The sequence below is a fragment of the Phocoena sinus genome, chromosome 16 (genome assembly GCF_008692025.1).
Source record: "Phocoena sinus isolate mPhoSin1 chromosome 16, mPhoSin1.pri, whole genome shotgun sequence".
Taxonomy (NCBI): Eukaryota; Metazoa; Chordata; class Mammalia; order Artiodactyla; family Phocoenidae; genus Phocoena; species Phocoena sinus.
The window spans coordinates 25783077-25795944 of record NC_045778.1 but is presented as its reverse complement, the minus strand read 5'-3'; positions in this window follow the sequence as shown (position 1 = coordinate 25795944).

Genomic DNA, 12868 nt, shown 5'->3' with positions numbered 1-12868 from the left:
ATGGATGAACCTTGACAACACTGTTTAGTGAAATAAGCCAGACACAAAAGGCTACATATTGTATGACTCTACTTATATGAGGTACCTAGAATAGGCAAATTCATACAGATAGAAAGTAGAGTAGAGGTTACCAGGGGTTATGGGGAATTATTGTTTAATGGATACAGAGTTTCTGTTCGGAATGATGAAAAAGTTCTGGAAATGAACAGTGGTGATGGTTGCACGAAAAAGTGAATGTACTTAATGCCACTGAATTGTACACTTAAAAACGGTTAACACGTCCGTTCTCTACGTGTGTCTCTATATAGCTGATTCACTTCATTGTACAACAGAAACTAACACAACATTATAAAGCAGTTATACTTCAATTTAAAAAATGGTTAAAATGGTAAATTTTATATTGTAATATGTGTATTTTACAAAAATATGATTGCAAAAAAGGGGAGCCCCATGACATAGGGATTGACAAGGCACTGAGAATAAGACTCAGAGAAACAGGACATGAAAAGGTGGCAGCACAGATATTCAGAGTCTTGAGCTGAGATGGGGATAGGGACTGGGACAGAGACAAAGAAACCTGTCCATGAAGGAAATGGGTAAAGTGTGGGAGTCCGAGATGAAAGACAGAGAAGTTGACCAGAATGGAGCCCTGTTAGGGGGTAGAGCTGAGTATGGAGAAAGAAATGGGGATTGGTAGGTCTGTTTTTTTTCCTTTTTTTTTCAATTTTCATTTTTAAATTTATTTTAGCATCTTTATTGAAGTATAATTGCTTTACAACGGTGTGTTAGTTTCTGCTGTATAACAAAGTGGATCTGATTTTTAAAATGAGTCTTAAGTCTGGGTCTTTCTTTGGCAGGCATGTGGGTTTCCACATTTAACCCCCACAGACCTTGCGGTGGTTGCTCGTGGGACCTTCATCCACTCTGCAGGGGTCAGCTGGCAGTTGCCCTCTGAGGCTTCCTGTCTCCTTATAGAGCTGACAGACACCACAGTGAGTCAGTCCTACCAAGGCTTGACTCATTTTTGACCCAGTTTTGGTGATCAAACACAATACTCTGGAATTTGGCACTACAGCTCAAAAGGTATGGTGGGAACATGGTTGCAGGACCCAGGCTCCTAGCTGCTCCCTGCTGCCATCCCATTTCTTGGTAAAGGTTGAAGTGAACTGCATTTTTTAAAAAATATTTGTTTATTTATTTATTTGGCTGTGCCGAGTGTTAGTTGTGGCACACGGGATCTTCACTGCCGAGTAAGGGATATTCCTTGCAGCATGAGGGCTCTTTTTAGTTGCAGCATGTGGGCTCTTAGTTGTGGCATGTGGGATCTAGTTCCCTGACCAGGGATTGAACCTGGGTCCCCTGCAAAGGGAGCATAGAGTCTTACCCACTGGACCACCAGGGAAGCCCCTGAACTGCATTTAAGGTCACAAAGACTTGGGTTTAAATTCTGTCTTGCCTCTTACCAGCTGTGTGGCCTTGAGCAAGTTACTTAACCTCCAGAAGCCATGGTTTCTTCACTTGTAAAATGGGGCTACAGAGCTCCATAGCCTTGTGGTGGGTACTGAGGAAGATAATATATGAAGAGCTTTTTAGCACTTTGCTTATCACAGAGAAATTGTCCAGTAAGTTAACGTAATTATAATTATCAGCACTACTATTAAAACCCTGAGATCTTTGATTATCTAGGATCAATTTGCCACAAAGGCAATGGAGACCTGTATGTGGAGCTTCAGTAACCCAGACATCTGCAGCCCTAGATTTAGAACAGGAAGACCTGAATTTCATCTGGGTTCCCTGATTTACTAGCTGTGTGACCTTGGGCATTTTTCAGAGTCTCAGTTTTCTCATTTGTAAAATAGGGATGATTACATAGAGTTGTAAATATAAAATTAAATAATATGTGTAAAAGCTCTAGGTAAAAACCAAAAGAGCACAGATGTATAATATTATAATAAACTCAGGATCAGAAACAAGGATGTGTCTGGGCCAAGGTTAGGGTCAAGATGGGAATCAAGGTCAAGACTGGCACCAGGGATGTAAAAACAACTGTGATCAAGATCACTGTTGGAACTGGGTCAAAGCAAAGTTTTGGGATGGGGTAGGGAAGGAGTCATGAGCAGGGTCACAGTAGGCGGTTAAGTGGAATTTTTGATTTAGGTTAGGAATCCATGTCGGATGGTGTGCATAGTCTGAGCCCTAAGGGCTATAGCAGTGCCGTGCAGTGACTCAGAGGTGGCTGTACTGTCTGGGGATAAGGCTCTAATCCAGAGATCTTGGTTTGGGGGAAAATAGAATGTGAGATTTACTGTAGAAGTGTAGGCCTTTAGGGAGACAGTTCAATTGAAGTAGTTCAGGCACCTCATTACCTTCGTCATTCTCCTCCCAAGCTGGCAGGTAGCTACATCGCATTAAGTATCAGCCTATCTCCAGGTGCATCTTGCACAGCACTGGTCCTCACAGTTCTGATCATCTCTCCTCCATCATCCATCCACCTATCAGCCATCATCCATCATCCATCCATCAGGGAAGCCCGAGAGGTTTTTAAGAAAGAGTTGGGGTACTTCCCTGTTGGCACAGTGGATAAGAATCCATCTGCCAATGCAGGGGACACAGGTTTGAGCCCTGGTTCGGGAAGGTCCCACAGGCTAAGGAGCAACTAAGCCTGTGTGCTACAACTACTGAAGCCCATGCGCCTAGAGCCCGTGCTCTGCAACAAGAGAAGCCACCACAATGAGAAGCCCGCTCACCCCAACGTAGAGTAGCCCCCGCTCACCACAGCTAGAGAAAGCCCGTGCACAGCAACGAAGACCCAACGCAGCCAAAAAAAAAAAAAAAAAAAGAAAGAAAGAATTGGATGAGAAAGTTCTAAGGGTGGAAACCCATGCCGGGTGGCAGTGACTGCTTAAAATACAGGGAATTAGAGAAGGGCTCAGCAATGCTGCGGTTGCTGGAATGGCAGCTCCTACCCACGGCTCCCTGCTGCATGCTTCCTTGTTTGAATGAGCCGTGACAGCCACCACTCCCACCAGGGTAAATCACAGGGAGGCCCCATGGGAAGTTTCAGAGCTGAGGCAGACCCAGCAGTCGCCTACACCAAACTGGTTCTGCAGCAAGAGTGACAAGCCAGAACCTGCTAACTGCAGGGTCCTCAGAATCAGACTCTCCTCGTTCCCAGTAAGCAACCCTCCCCAGAGCCATGAGACAGCTGCTGTCCTGTGTGATCTTAGCCCAGCTAACCTGGCCTCTTGGTGCAAGGAGAGGTCCCAAGAGTGTGGGTGTGAGGAGCTGGTGGGGGAAGCCGAGAGCCCCCTCCCTTGGCACCTCTGGTCAAGCCAGCTTTCTGGGTAGTCATCCAATTCAGGCACCCAAAGTGCTGACTGGAGGCACTGTCATCCTGGTGCTGCATAGAGGAAGACAAGCCAGACCCTGGAGGGTAGAGGGCTGCACCTGGCTGAGATGCCCAGACAGGCCCACGGGTGACAGGCAGCATATTATGCCCAAGCCATCTTCAGCAGTGTTTGCAGAGCCTGTGCTATTTTAAGTTCCTTTGTCATCACTGCAAGCAAACTGGACAGAGGGAGTCTGATTAGAAGGGAAAGAACCGGTTTAACAGAGCTGGGGGTGTGGGGGCTGCTTCCCTGAGTTGGCATCACAGCCCCAGGCATAAGAGCTCCATGCTTCTGAGGCCCAGGACTGGGTTAGGATTCAGCACTGGCCTCAGAGTAACTTGTCTGACAAAAGAGGCAAAGAGGAAGACTGAGGTTCAGGGGTCAGTGTCTATAATTCCCATCATAGGAATAAACATGACAATAAAAATACCTTATTATATAAGTGCTTCATAGTATATGTTACCTTCATAGACATGATCTCATTTGACCCTTACTGCAGTCCTATGAGGCAGGCAGGTATGATTTGTCCCACCTTAAATATAAGGAATCTAAGATTTGCCAAAGCAAGTGACCTGCCCAAGGTCATAGTCTCAGGAAAGTGACAATGGCAGGGCCTGAATCAGTTGCAGAAGGGGGTTTGGGAACCTAGACCGGCACATCTAGAGGTCTTCGTAGGAAGAGGGGAGTTCAGAGAGAGAAGGGGAGCCTTGGCCTTCTGTTGGTGGCCCCAGGAAATGTGGGCCTTAGTGGACCAGTGGCTGAGGAATAGACCCACCCCAGACTCTGTGGATGGTCTGGCACTACAGGGTGGTCACAACAGGCATCAGGGCAGCTTTGTCTTTTCTCTTAGCTGGTGGGTGTAAAGGGTTTTTCTCTTCCCCTTATGCCGCCCCCTGAATCAGCTGTCTGGCATCGCCCTAGCATGTCTTGGGCCCCACGCCCAGGCAGTGAGGAGGCACTGGCAGATTGCTCAGGGAATGCTGCTGTCTTAACTCAAGCCGATTCCCAGTTAAGACCCCCTTTCCAAACGGCAGCCCAATAATGGCCACATAGGGAGCTGCAACTTGTAGTCATAGGGTGAGTCTCCCTCACCCCTTGGACTTCCTGGCACAGGTGGCATTGGGAACATGCCTTTAGCTGTGGGCTGCAGCCCAGGATGGGATGCAGGGACCAAATACATTTTATAGACTGGCTGCGCCAGGCTCCTAACCAGATCCCTGCTTGGGTTTCTGGTCACATCCAAATAGCTACGGAGGGTGTTGCTTTTGGACAGAAAAGGGGAAAAGAGAGCCAAGACTCCAGCCTGAAGCTGCCTCAGCTGTTTCTGGGGCTCTGACTCAGAAGCTGCTTCTCAGGAATGTTGAGCACATGGGCCTCTGAGCCCTTGTTCAGGCACAGTGGAATGAACAGCTGGGGCGTGGGGGGGTGTTTCACCCTTCTCCCTCTCCTCTGAGGATGCCTTGTCCAGAGAAACCCCCCATGGGCCAGAGGGCTCAGCCTAGAAGGCCCTGGTCACTTCGTCCAGGAAGGAAACCTCCCCCGACCAGCTCAGCCCCCAGGGATCGACCAATGACTGTCTGCAGCTACCAATTTGCATTTATCAAAATGCTGCATTGCGTGGGTGTCTACCTCTACCCCTCTCTCTAGTTATCTCCTCAGCTCTGTTGTAACTTCCTTAAACTCATGCTTCTGGGTAAAATAATGTGCCCTGAATATACTACTCATCTGATAAATATACTGATTGACTGATAACCTGAGGACAAGGAAGAAAGAAAAGAAAGAAGTAAAGAGAAAGCAGTGAGAAAGCCAGCAGTCTGGGTCGTATCCCAAAATATGGGGAATCTACTTCCCTTCCCAAGCAAAGCTCTCCTTGGAGAAAGGAAAGCAGAAAAGCTGTAGTGAGGTGGCCTGGCACTTCCTTGCCCCCAGACACCCTCAGATCTGCCAGGAGCCACTGGGAATCCTTCCACCTTGAGAGAGGAGGGGGCCCTGCAGTGATTCTCCAAATGTGGGCAAAGGTTGTTTCTCTGCTTCTTGCCTTTATTTAATTTCTTTAGAGCAAGAGATACCACATGGGATGATCCACAGTGAAATGAGACCCAAAGAAAACTAATCCTGGAACAGAAATCATGTCAGCAGCTTATTTTAGGTTTTAGGTTTAATTGTCTGCATATCTCCTTAGATCATAAGAGCTGGGAGGGCAGGAACAGAGTCCATCTTGTTCACCGAACTAGTCCCAGAGTCTGGCACACTACATGGTACACAGCAGGCTCCACGGTAATCAATAGGGTGCTCCATACACAGTCCTTGATTTGGCTAATTCAGGGGCATCTGGAAATTACTGGTACTCTTCTTCTATCTAGCTGCCATCAGCAGCTTCTGTTCTGGAGCTAACTCATTCCAAGTGTGGGAATCTGATGATCTATTGGAAGAAAGTGAAGCCAGGGTCACTGATAGGCCATCTCTAGTGGCCTGGGTTTTAGGACAGACTTGGTGTTGGAAATGACTCCTGGGGTGGGGTCGGCTGAGTAATCCACAGCCTTGTTGGCTCTCTAAAACTGGGCCTACTGCGGCCTCTAGTGGACAAGCAAAATCACTGCCCTTTCTGGGTGGAGGTCCAGCTTCCCCACCTCTTTGCCCCCAGGATCACCAGGTTCTCCATCCTTGGACCCAGGGTCAAGAGCATACAAGATGGCACCACTAGCAAATTAATGGACCATATCAGAACCATAGACCAGCCATGCAACAGACCAATTCATTAAAAAACACCCATTATGTACAGTACAGAGCACCCTGATAAAAGCATGAGGAGAGAGGAGAGGGAGATAAAACAAAAAGACAAGGCTTCTGCCCTTAAGAAACCTATGATCTAACTACGAAGGCAAAATTAAAAATTTTTAAAAGCAAACATAGAGTCTGTCATCAGGTGCTAAACATTTCAAGAGCTGAGTGCAGAGGATCAGTGCAAACTCTCTTGCCTAAATTTTCTCCTCTGTAAAATGGGGATAATAAAATTCACCTTGCAGGGTTATATGAAGATTAAAATAAGGTGATGGGGAAGAGAAAATATGACACTATTGTTGTTGTTACTCAAGTAAGTTCATCATAAAAAATTTAGAAAGCACATTTAAGGAAAAATGTTCACAGTAATACCACTATCAGAGATAAGTACTATTAATCTAATGATGTGCATTCTTAAGCACGTTGAGCATGTCTGCAGAAGCAGGGGCATTCTGGGAGCGGTACGAAATCACAAGATAACATAGAATTACAGAGGGTCTAGAAAGTTATACATTAGCATTCATACTTAATTCTTTTTTTTTTTAATATTTGTGGCTTTTTTTTTTTTTTGGCTGCCTTCGGTCTTCGTTTCTGTGCACGGGCTTTCTCTAGGAGCGGCGAGCAGGGGCTACTCTTCATTGCAGAGCGCGGGCTTCTCATTGTGGCGCTTCTCTTGTTGCAGAGCACAGGCTCTAGGCGCCCAGGCTTCAGTACTTGCAGCACGCGGGCTCAGTAGTTGTGGCACGCGGGCCCTAGAGCACATGGGCTTCAGTAGTTGCAGCACACAGGCTCAGTAGTTGTGGCTTGTGGGCTCTAGAGTGCAGGCTCAGTAGTTGTGGCACACGGGCTTAGTTGCTCTGCGACATGTAGGATCTTCCCAGACCAGAGATCAAACCCGTGTCCCCTGCATTGGCAGACAGATTCTTAACCACTGCACCACCAGGGAAGTCCCATACTTAATTCTGAAGGAAACAAGAACATTTCAGCAAAGATGTGACCTACTTAAAATATTATTTCCTGCAGATCTTTGCATATATGTTGGGCTTAGCAGAGGGACCTTCCCTAACCACCCTGCATTAAATAGCACCTCCAACCCTTTCCCTGCTTTAACTTTCCTCATAGCACTTAGCACTCACTGATGTATTAAATATTCATTTGTTTATAGTGTGTCCCGTTCACTAGAAGTAGGCTTCCTGAGGGCAGGGACAGCATGTATTTCATCTACTGCTCCACCCCCAGCACTGAGACAGTGCCCTAAAAAGAGTAGGTGTTTAATATTTCATGAAAGGAAGGAAGGAAGGGAGAGAGGGAGGGAGGGAGGAAAGGGGAAAGAAAGAAAAAAAGAAAGAAGAAAGAAAGGAAGAGAAATATAAAATGTAGTTGGTAAAGTTAGGTCGGCTACTGCAGTAACTCTGGAGGGTGAGGTAGACCTAGTTTAGGATGGTGGGAGGGAAATGGAAAAGAAGAAATGGATACAAAGCTATTTAAAGGGAAAAATTTACTGGTGTCAGTTCCTGATGATACACAGGATGATAATAATAAAAACTACCATTTATATAGCATCAGACATTGAGCCATTCACCAACATGTATTCTTATTAAATTATTATAACAACCCTACAGCAAAGTTATGACATCTTTATTTTCCTGATGAGGAACACAGAGCTCAGAGAGTTTAAGTAACTTGCCCAATGTCACGTAACTAGTAAGTGGCAGAATTCAAACTCAGCTCTGCCCCCTAAGCCAGGTGAGGGATGAGTCAAAGTTGACTCCAAGATTCTGAACGTAGGTCATTAGCAAGATAGTCAAATCACTGTAGAGCTGAAAAAAACTGAAGAAACCTGGTCAAGGGTAGCAATGGAATAATTATTATCATTAATATTGGGTTGGCCAAAAAGTTCGTTTGGGCTTTCTCTAGTTGCGATGAGCGGAGGCTACTCTTTGTTGTGGTGCACAGGCTTCATATTGTGAAGGCTTCTCTTTGTTTTGGAGCATGGGCTCTAGGCGTGCGGACTTCAGTAGTTGTGACTCGCGGGCTCAGTAGTTGTGGCTCGCGGGCTCTAGAGTACAGGCTCAGTAGTTGTGGCACATAGGCTTAGTTGCTCTGCGGCATGAGGGATCTTCCTGGACCAGGGCTGGAACCTGTGTCCCCTGCATTGACAGGCAGATTCTTAACCACTGTGCCACCAGGGAAGCTCCCCCCACCCCCCGTTTCTTGTTACAGAAAACGTTTTAGTCTCCTAGGCCTTCCCCAAGTTCCAAAAAGCAGATTCAAGTAGTTAATGATTAGAATAATCACAGGACTCCTGGTTCCTCCTAAAGGGATATAGATAACAATCTGATGCATATCTTTGAGTTGTTCTGCAGAAACTAAGATGGTCCCACCCCAACCCAGGTAGAGGATGGTGACTATATTCTGACCACAAGCACTAGAACCCAGACTGGTTGGAACCAGAAGGTTGATGATTGAGATTCCCAAAACATCACCACCTACCAATTAGAAGAAAGTCCTTGAGCTGATCATGCACCCTTCAACCCTCACCCCTAATGTTGCATTTAAAACCCTTCCCTGAAAGCCATAGAGGAGTTCAGGTCTTTTGAGCACAAGTTGTCTGATCTCCTTGCTTGGCACCCTGAAATAAATGCTGTACTATCCTTCACCACAACTCAGTGTCAGTAAATTGGCTTTGTAACAAGCAGAGCAACAAACAACATTGGCTATTTCTGCAAGAACCCCTCTGCACACCACCCCCAGAGCCCCTAGAGTGCTGAGAGTTCATCCTGTGCCCATCTCCACCACCCTTCTTCATGGTACCCAAGGAACAGCATCATTTCTGGCTTCAGGCCCAGATTTATGTCTGCCCTTGATCAAGGTATCTTCTCACATTGAGCTGGGGTTTCCAGTCGTGTGCCTCTGTGAGGACAGAGGCAGCCTGCCCTTGTGGTTATACCAGGACAATGGGGTTTATTAGGGCTATAGGTCCTATCCTCCTCCTGCTTCCCCACTTGCCCACTCTGCTCCCACCACATCAGCATTCTTTCCACCCCTCAGATATTTTTATCTCAGGTCGTTGCTGCTCTTCCTTCTCTGAGGAATGCTCTTGTCCCAGATCTTCAAATGACCACCTCTTTACCATCATTTAGGTCTCCCTTAAAAGTCACTTTGTGAGGGCAGCCAGGTCTGAGAACTTCAGCTAAAGTGGTTCTCTATTCCCTCCCCATTCCTTACTCTCTGCCTCATTGCTTATTTTATTTTCTCTATAGAACGTACTCCAGTCTAAAATGACCGATTTCTAGTTTCATCACCTGCCTGCAAGAATGTAAGTTCCCCAAGGGCAGGAATTTTGTCATATTGTTGTCTTCTATTTCCCAAGTGACTGAAACAGAGGAGGTGCTTAATAAAATGAAGAAATGAATGAATGGATGAGTGTCCCCTCTGAGCTAGTCCTTGGATTCAGGACTAGGGCACTGGGATAAATGTGAGTTGGGTTTAAGATTCCAATCTAGATCCTATTGGTGGTATGAGCACAACCAAATTGAACCCCCATGTCATTTACTCCCCCACATCTCTTTCTATTCATTTCCCTTCAATCACATTATCCCAGCTCTACCACAGAGTAGCTATTTGCCCTTAGACAAGCTGCTTTACCTTTCTAAACTTAGTTTCCTCTTCCGTAAGATGGGGCTGATGGCTCCTACACGCACAGGGTGGTGATGAGAGTTAAATGAAATTGCTTATGTTGAGTGCTCAGTGCCTGCACCCTGCGTGTAGCAAGCTCTCCCTAAATGTTAGCTACAATTGTGATTTTTATTATCTTCTCTGCCTTTCCTGTCTCTCCCTCTAAGCACCCTGTGCACCTCAGGTCTGCCCACCAGGGGGCCCCACATGCTGCTGTTCATGCCCAGGCCATGCCCACTGGTGCAGGACATGCACCTCACCTCAGCTCCTCCCTTTTACCTCTGATGACAGCTCTGTCACCTCTCCACCAGTGCTCCCTCTTCATCCCAAATAACTCAACCCCTTGCCCCAATACTTCATGCATTCCACAAATACCTACTGAGCACCTACTATATGCCAGGCTTTGTGTTAGGTGTTGAGGATACAAGAAAGAAAGATCTGGTACCCTCTGTTTTCAAGGGGCACACAGTCTATAGGGGAATGGTGGAGGGGCCGAGAGGCCGAGGGAGCCCTGACCTGGATTTTCAGGGTCAGAAGGCAGGAATCTGTCTGCCCTTCAGAACCAGCCCTCTAGCTGCAAAATGGAAGGGAGTTTCTCCCTTCCAGCCCCTCAGCCTCTCACTCCAATCATTTTGGCTTCTCACAACTCAACTGAAACTCATTCTACAACACACATGAAATTCTGAGCTCAGCTCATTCCCTGCATCTCAGACCCTATTACAAACACCTCGTTTCCTCACACCAAATGCTTTAGTTCTCACTCCAAATATTCTCAGCCTGTCACCCCAAAATCTCATCCCCTATGCCCAGTGGGAGTTGAGCCCCTCACTTAAAATACCTCAGCTTCTCTTTTTTTTTTTTTTTTGCGGTATGTGGGCCTCTCACCGTTGTGGCCTCTCCCGTTGCTGAGCACAGGCTCCGGACGCGCAGGCTCAGCGGCCATGGCTCACGGGCCTAGCTGCTCCACGGCATGTGGGATCTTCCTGGACCGGGGCACGAACCCGCGTCCCCTACATTGGCAGGCGGACTCTCAACCACTGCACCACCAGGGAAGCCCTCAGCTTCTCTTTTAAGAAATACCGCAGTCATTGATTTAATTCGTGGTTCTTAACCCTTTTTTCAAGCTCTTAGACACAGGAGGGATGGGAAAACACTCCCACCAAAGACAATGGCTTGGTTGGGAGTAGTTCTCTTTGGGGATGGGGCATATCAGCTTTTCTGTGCGTGGTTGTGATTTGAAGCGTCATCCAGGGGAGAGAGGGGCATCCCTTAACCCCTCCTAGTTTGGGGATTGCTTACTTAAATGTTTTCATTTGTCTTTCTCATTGTCTCTATTCCCCATTATCGTATCTTCTCACTAGTTTCAAATGCCTCACAACAAAAACTTTTCTCAGAGTCCTTGGAGAAAGGCCATTGACCTCATCACCCCTAATTCTCCAAAACTAGTCATAGAATCCTAGAGTTGGAGGGGACCTCAGAAGCCACTTATCCAGTGGGTTTCAAACTTCTTTCAGGGACTTTTTTTAGCCAGGGACTCTTTTTTTTCAACAAAATCTTATGTGGAACCCCAGTATATTAAGCAGTTGCTGGGGCTTGACCATGTAACCCATAGGGTTCTGTGGATTTAAAGTATGGATTTAAAAACCCCTTGCAGTACAAGACTGAATTCTTTTCAAATTTATTTTACAACATCCCATAACAAGCAGGTACTTATTCTTTGTTTCCAAGAGTGTCATCCCTCTTGCATTTAAATACCTCACTTTTATGCCCATCAACAAAGGATTGGTTTAAGAACATGTGATATATATATATATATGTAATGCAATATTATTCAGTCTTAAAAAAGAATGAAATATTGCCATTTGCAGAAACATGGATGGACCTAGAGATTATCATACTAAGTGAAGCAAGTCAGACAAAGACAAATATCATATGATATCATTTATATGGGGAATCTAAAAAATAATACAAATGAATTTATTGACAAAACAGAAACAGACTCACAGACATAGAAAACAAACTTATGGTTACCAAAGGGGAAAAGGAGGGGGGAAGGGGTAAATTAGGAGTATGGGATTAACAGATACAAACTATGATACATAAAATAGATAAGCAACAAGGATTTACTGCATAGCACAGGGAACTATATTCAATATCTTGTAATAACCTATAATGGAAAATAATCTGAAAATATATACAAATATATAACTGAATCACTTTGCTGTACACCTGAAACTAACATAATATTGTGTCAACTATACTTCAATAAAAAGAAAGCCTCACTTTCAACTGCCCTATTTTCCTCAACTCTGAAGAGTAAGTAACTTTATACTCTAAAATTGCATTCCAAAATTAGGGAGGGAAGCTTCTCTCATTCAAGGAGAAGTCCCATGGTGTAATTTTCAGAGACTCCAAAGAGAAAGATCAGCAGAATGAAAGAGGGTCCGCCTAGTGGGGCTCCTCTGGTGATTATCAGGAAATCCATTTCCTGTGTAAATCCCTGTTCCCCGCTCTGTGGGCATGGCCTGAGTACTGGTGCTTACCAGGGGACCGGCTGCAATGGAACATAGCCACTCTTGGACCCCATGAGGTTGCCATAGACACTGATGCGCAGGGAGCTGGCAAACTCGTTATTATTTATATGTATCTTCTCTCTAATTGCCATGGGGTAGCTGGAGCTTGTACGGGTGCTACAGCAATGGGGATCAAGGAGTGTGTGTGCCAGGGTGTGTTTGTGTGTGCACACAAAGGTGTCTGTAGGCTCCAATGGCCACTGCGGCCACGTCAGAGAGGCTGTTGAGGGTAGTGAGGGAGGGAGGGAGAAATGAGGTAGTAGAACCCTCACCCTCTGCCGGGAACAGGTCAGGTTTGTCGTCCTGTTTTTCTGTTTTCCCTTGGGATACCCTAGGGGCCTCCGTGGCAGCCCTGGTCTGTGCTTGTTCTGACGTCTCTCCATCTTCTCACTCCACCTTACATTAATGAATATAAAGTTTCAGCATCTGGAGTTCAGGAACCAAGTT